The following is a 7,552-nucleotide window of genomic DNA, read 5'->3' on the forward strand; positions in this document are numbered from 1 at the left end:
CCAGCAAAGGCTATACCTAAAACTTCTTCATCAGGGATGATGGCTGTCCTGTGGCCACCTATGTGGAGGACCCTTTCTCTGGTCTTCTTCAGCCTATAAACTCCAGCCCCTCCGCAAAGCCATGTGGTCTAGGCAGTGTTGAATTCCCAGGATGGCAGTTGCGATCAGAGGATAGTCACATACAACAGCCAGTTCCAGACTCCTGAACTTCATGCAAGTGTCCAAAATCTTCTAGGTGAGAATTTCATGTTTAATACATTATGCTTTTCCAGATAAGCCCATCTCTTAACCAGTCTTAGCTGGCCTCAGCCTGTAAGCTTTTATTTTCATTTTGTGCATGGGTGTATGTTATCTGTCTGTGATACATGCATGGGAATGTGCAGGCACATATGCCTGTGTGTACACATGCAGAGGCCAGAGAAGGATGTCCGGTGTCATTCTCCATTGCTCTCTGCCTTATTGCTTTAGGCCAGGGCTGTCATCGAACCCATAGCTTCTAGTTCATCTAGGCAAGCAGGCAGGCAGGCAGGCAGGCAGGCAGGCAGGCAGGCAGGCAGGCAGGCAGGCAGGCAGGCAGGCAGGCAGGCAGGCNAGCTCTTAGATTCCACTTGTATCCACCCCTGTAAGCAGGTGTTACAAGCACACATAGTCATGTTCAGTGTTGAACACTCTTATCCACCGACCCACCTCTCCCCCTCTAGGCTTTTTTTTAAAAAACCAAGCTGGCAGGTCATGAGACAGTATGGTATTCTTAATGAAAAATGTTGCCTAGAGTAAACGATAGCTTCTAGGTTTCAGTTAGTGGTAGAATTAGCAAGATGTGGTAGATATCCAGTGTGGAGGGGCAAAGGATGAAGGCAGACACACCCATGCTTCCATCTTCTGTGGCTAGGAGTGAAGTTCATTGAGAAACTAGGGAAGTTCTACTTGGCAGACTGTCATGAAAGAGTAACAGGCCTAATTGGTATTTGCAGTGTGGCAGGTTGCTCTTTAGGATGCTACCTAATAGTATCCAGATACACACAGTGACCTGATTGGCAGCAGGTCAGCCTTTCCTGTGACTACATAATTCATCCCAAGGAACCACTTGGTCAGGCTTCTCATGGTGTTCTATGGTGACAGCTTCCCAGAGATTTCATGTATATGGGGTAAACCCCTTAAAGACTGCACAAGAGAGCAGTGGCTGCTGGTTTTTTTTCTTCTTCTTCTTTTCTCTGTTGTTTGAATCATGTGTATCTAAATTTCTCCTTATTTCTAGCTTCTAGGAGTTTTAAGCTTTGACAATGCCAGGTCTTTGTCTAGCATGCAAAGTAGCAACTAGCTGTTGCACAGTAAGTAAACCTTTGAATGGGACTCGCTTCCCTTTGGTCACTCTCCCACATAGTCTTCCTGATCCCTCGGGATGACATGCCTGGTCCATCAGGGATTCCAGTTTGATTCCTGAAAGATCGATGGTTCTCCTGTATGAGTAATCACTTATCCACAGGAGTGGGAGGGAGCTTGTTTGATCTATTTCCAGGCCACAACCTCCAATGCTGTTACCTCGCACCCTGCATGGACAGATGTGTTAGTATATATCTGATTACCCTACCTCAGCACTCCCTATACATCTAAATGGATGCAGATACCTGTAGCAGACATGGAAAAGGCATGGGCAAACAGTCACTTTTCATTGACCTCAAACCTGGAAACATTTATAGATTTATTAAAAGAAAAAAAAAAAATGAAACATCCTGACTCCATTAAAAGAGGGGAAGCGAGATTTAGGATCTATCTAGAGGGAGTAGAAACTGTAAAGAAAGCTGCTTTTGAATTTGTATTAAAGGTGTTACACCTGTCTCCTGAGAGGCTCTGCCAGTGCGTGGCAAATATAGAGGTGGATGCTCTCAGGCAACCATTGGACTGAGCATAGAGTCCCCAATGGAGGAGCTAGAGAAAGGACCCAAGGAGCTGAAGGAGCCTGCAGTCCAAAGGAGGAACAACATTATGAACCAACCAGTACCCCCAGAGCTCCCAGGGACTAAACCACCAACCAAAGAGTACACATGGAGGGACCCATGGCTCCAGCTGCATATGTAGCAGAAGATGGCCTTGTCTGGCATCAGTGGGAGGAGAGGCCCTTGGTCCTGTGAAGGCGCGATGCCTCAGTGTAAGGGAATGGCAGGACAGGGAAGTGGGAGTGGGTGAGTGGGTGAGCAGGGGGAGGGGGCATGGGATAGGGTGTTTTCAGAGGGAAAATGTTATTATTTCCCCAGGAAAGGGGATAACACTTGAAATGTAAATAAAGGAAATGTCTAATAAAAAAGAATAAAGTAGACTACCATTGTATAACAGTGAACATTGGACAGCCTTTGGCAGACTGATACCAGTCCAGAGCCTCTTGGCAGTTTTCTGTCGAGCTCGCAGGAGTACACTGGCCTCTGGCTTTCCTCAGCTTTGTGGGCTCCCTGGTATGTGGAATGAGGAAGCCTAGCAGGAACCCTAGGATCACCTTTGTTAATCTGGTATCAAGAGCTGGCTCCATCACCATGGAAACACAGAACCCCTGTGCGAGACTGAGAAACTCCTTATCTCTGTTCTTCAAGGTTGGTTTTACATTCCAGGATAATCATCTTTCTGAAAACAATAAAATAATCGGAGAACACAGGCAGCTGTGATTGCTTTAACAACGGATCTTGTATGCTGCTAAGTGTTTCTCAGACTCCTATAAAGCATTTTAAGAATGCTTTTCTCAACGTGAAGGTTACTAGGAAGCAAGTATACTGTGTGCTAAGATTTCAGAGAAGTGGGTTTCTAGAATGTCTAGTCAACTTGTTTTGAAAAGTGGTCTTTGCAAACAAACACTTCTTGTCAGTTTACGTTTTCTCTGAGATGGGCGTGAGGCTGCATGAGAGAGGTACTGATAGCATTCTATAAACCATTACATTCTTATTCCTGTCAGCCTGCCCTCAACATAATAGCCTAATTTAAAAACTCAGGCTTAGGGCTTAGACAAAACTGCATCATTTTAAAAACACCCGAAACAGTTTTCAATCTTGCAAATGTTGCAAAGATTATTTCCCCCGACAGTCTCAACTCAAGTTTGAACTAGGAACTATTGAAAAGTAAAATACTGTATGGGTTCGGGGTCAGTGCACAGACAGAGCCAAGAAGGCACGTATCTCTCTTCTGCTTGAGGCTCGCCCTGGCACTCCCCTGTGCCATGCTAATACCCATGCTCAGGAGACAGGAAGGAGCGAGAAGCCCGCTGGATTTAAACTCTGGAGGACTATTTTATTTTATTTACTATATTCAAAAATGTCAGATTGACATGCTGATTTTATCTCCTAGTGGGATGCTATAATTGAACTATCTTTAATTACTAAATACTGACTTTTAAAAGAGTTTCTATGTGCCTTGCCTGCATGTATGTATGCACCACTTTCTTGTCTGGTGCCTGAAGATGCCAAAAGAGGGCACTGGATCCCCTGGGGCTGCAGCAGTCCCAGATCGTTGTGAGCAACCATGTGGGTCCTGGGAATTGAACCTGGGTCCTCTGTAGGAGCAACCAGTTCTCTTAGTCACAGAACCGTTTTCCAGCTCCCAAAATCCTGATTTCTGAACCTGTTGCGAGAAGGTGTTCTGTAACACTTATTTCCCAATGCAGCAGTAAGCGCGTTTTAGAATGGCAGAAGTAAGTCAAATGCTGGGCAAAAAATGCCCCAAAGCCTTTGACTGAGTTCAGAGAAAGAGACAAGAGAGTTCCAAAACCTTTTTTTTTTTTTTAAAGTAGCAAAAATACAATGGTGGGGCGCGGGGGGGGGGGACTAGGGGGGTGGCCGAAAATGTACACAAACAGATTGTCTTGGCATGAAGGGCCACTTTAAAGGGCTAATCTCAACCCTGTGTCTGGGAGAAATTCCTGCAGAATCTACTGAGCTCAAAATCCTTGCTAGCTATCTTGAGTCTTGTGGGAAATTGAACATGGAGAAAGGAATTTCTTTCTTGGCCACCGTTGCCTGCACCCTGTGAATCAAGATGGCTGGATTACAAAGTAAATATTATTGCTGGCCGCAAGACTTCCCAGAGCCTTAAAAAAAAAAAAAAAAAAAAACCTACCCTAGGATTTGTCTGGTAGAGAATGTGTTTATATGTTGTATCGCTGTCAATTCTGTCTGAAATGGAAAGTCTACAGATGCACAAAAATGGAGGGATTGTGTCAGCAGAGGGCAGATTCAGAGAGAGCATGCTAAAATATTTTCATATAGAACCTTGACCCTGGTCCAGTCAAGGCTGGAAAAGTATAGCCAGTTCTCTACCCCACCAGCAGTAATGGGTAGGAGTCCACTCTATGACCAGGCATGCCATGTCAAAGCCCTGACCAGGCTCAGCAAAGGTGAACAACCGTGTGTTTGTGTAAGTGGTCTGGTCACTGAGGACTTAAATAGCTTATGAAAAGATGCCTGGCCAGCAATTCAACGCTGATTAACTGTGTTAGAGAAATTGGGTTAAAATGTTAAATCTCTGCTACTAGAATTGGCTTTGTGTCATGTGGGTATTTTCTACAGATGCTACTGAGAGCTCAAGAATACTAATACACCAGTCGTGGCAAACTTCCAGCTGAAAATTGCTTTTCACTGTCGGCATGGCTGGTCTGCTCCCTCTTAAGCAGGGTAAGCCATCAGCAATTGTTCCAGCATATCCCGGCCCCTCCTCCCCAAGTTCCTAATACCACTCTTTCCCACTTCCCAGCCTCCCCTTCGTCATGAATACAGCCTATTCTATCATCCAATAACTGATGCTTGTCCGCTGTTCAGACACATGAGCAAGCCTCCCACAAGAGGCATGTCTTGGGAAGGGCCCCAGAACGGAAGTCACAATTACATCATAAACTTTATCCCGCCACTCTGAATCTGTCAGGTAACTTCCTTCCCTCCCTTTACTTCTTTTCTTTGTATATTAATAACCATATTACTTTCCTTATTAATGTTCAAGATCGAGGCTACAGTTGATAAAGTTCCTGACACCTATCACTCCCTCAGCACAAGGCATTTCTTGTATCACCTGCCTCCTAGCAATCTGTGTGCTTACTAAGACACTGTGCAAGATCTCAGTTCTTAAAGTCGCTTGTGCCTCTCCTCCCAGCTCCACAGGACTCTAAATAGCAAGGGCATTTGGGTTCCATTGAGCCCTTAGGACTCTTTCCCTCTTGTTAAGTCTTAAACTCAGCAGCGCTGAGGAGGCAGAAGCAGGAGGATCTTTGTGAGTTCACGGCCACTCTGACCTATGTAGCAAATTTCAGGCCAGCCAAAACTACATAGTGACGTCCCATCTCACAGAAACAAAACACACAAACAACCCCGCAAAAGAAACCACTCATAATATCTTGACACATTTCCTTCTATATTATTCTTACATGAACATGCAGGATTAAATTATATGAATTATACACATAGAAGCACATTTTGGTTTCTTACAAAATTAAGACCATGATTTCACCTTTTTTAATTGCTGAAGAATTTAATTCTATTTTAAGAGTACCTAAAAGAATATTTAGTTTTCCAATGATAAGAATATGGTATCATCAAAATATGATTTTGTATGTGACATGATACAGGCAACGACGTGAGTGCTTTGGATGGAAAAATTGGAGGTGAGAGAAGAAGATTCCAGTTGTTTTGGAGAATTGTGGAAGGGTGAATAAACTCTGGGAATATGGCAGATCCTAGAAGCATGGGTGTGAAATGAGGCTACTCAGCTCATCTGCGTGCATCCCTCAGGGAGACGGAGGCCTGAGAAGTTGTGTAGATAGATGGGTTTAATCAGGGCAGGCTTTGCCAGGAACTGTTGACTGGGAAGAAAACTCACAGGAAGTCAAGCAGAAGGACTTGATTAGGAGAAGCCTGGGGAGGCAAGCTTACAGGGAGGGGGAGGAAGGACAGGGAGCACCATCAGCAGAGATGGTGCTGGAAGTCAGTTGTCGGCAGGTTGAGGCTCATCCCTGTGTGCCTGCACTCTGTTGATATCAGGAGGCTGAGAAGATGACTCATGGTATTTCCTGCTCTTCCAGAGCACCCAAGTTTGGTTCCATCGTGCATGTCAGATAGTTCACAGTCACCCTATAACTCCAGTTCCAGGGTATCAGAAGTCCTCCTCTGGCCTCTGTGGGGACCTACAAACTCACAACACACACACAAAACACATGCAATATCTTGTAAAAAATGTTGACACAAAAGTGGATAGCAGAATGGAGGAAAAACGGGAGATGAAGGGAAAGCAGAAGGTGGAGGGAGGGCAAGGCCTGAAGAGCATCGGAAGGAGGAGCAGATGTAGCGGGAGAGCAGAGGAACAGCTTGAGGAGTAAACCAGATCACAGTGATGGCGGTGTCATCACTAGGGATGTGTGAATGTTCTCACATGGAGAGAACTCATTCACACTGGCCTCTGATGCTGATATCTGTGTAAACAGTTCAGAAGACAAATTGGTAAAGCATGGACTTTATTTTAGTGACTGTGGTGGCCTTCTTTCCAGTAATCACTTTGCTTGAAGGTTCAGTCACTTTACCGTGGAGTAGCATACATGGGCAGTGGAGAAAAACAAAAATAAACAAATAAACAAACAAGACAGGGAGAGGACTGTGAGTTTTAAAAGGAAGGATGTAACATTATTTACAAAGGCCAGCCATTCCCAGGGACTTAAAGAGCCTTCCCAGAGTAATCAATCTCCATTTTTACAACAAGTAGTGAGGGACCTAATTAATTACTTGCTGAGCACACATCCACCCCCAGTCAATACTGTCCAAGAAGGACATCGATGTGTTAAAGACCCAGAAGCACAGCAGGAGACTGGGATTTATGTAGTTTCAGACACAGATTTCAGAGCCCCATGTAAGGGTGGGAAGTAAAAAGTTCAAGACCTTAGGTAGATGAAGTACAACTGGATCTCAAGGACCCCCGTCCCTCAAGTCAAATTATAAGCACTTTTTGAGACAGGGAGGATAATGTTGACATTTCTAGTATGCTAGAGAAAAGCAGGATAAACTAACAGGGCACTGGGGTCACTGACTAGCCACTCAGAGGGAAAAAAAATCAGGAATAAAGCTGTATTGCATTTTAGCCCAAAAAAAAAAAAATCAAACCACAGTATATAATAGATGTTAGAAATTTTAAAATGAAGGTGTAAAGCCCTTAAAACAGACATCCATTTTTATAAATATGAAGTGACTACTTCTTTCAAAAAGTAACAGTGATGCCTAAGTCTATATGTTTGCACATCCCCACCCATGCATGCACACATTTTCAATAAATATGACTGTCAAATGACTTGTTTCCCTAACATGCAAAGCACTCTTCATATTCATACAGAAAAGATAAGTGGCCAGAGAGAAAAATGGCAAAGGTCGTAGCTAGCTTGCCATTAAGGAGCAACATAAGGGTAAAATAAAATATTTGAAAAGATGTCAACAATGACTGCTGACTAATGTCATCCCCGTTGGGTCCTGGGAACCAGATTCCCCATCTGCCCTGATACATATTTCTGTTCAATTTCCTGATCCTTGTTACTTCTTTCCTG

The sequence above is a fragment of the Mus pahari genome, chromosome 4 (genome assembly GCF_900095145.1).
Source record: "Mus pahari chromosome 4, PAHARI_EIJ_v1.1, whole genome shotgun sequence".
Lineage (NCBI taxonomy): Eukaryota > Metazoa > Chordata > Mammalia > Rodentia > Muridae > Mus > Mus pahari.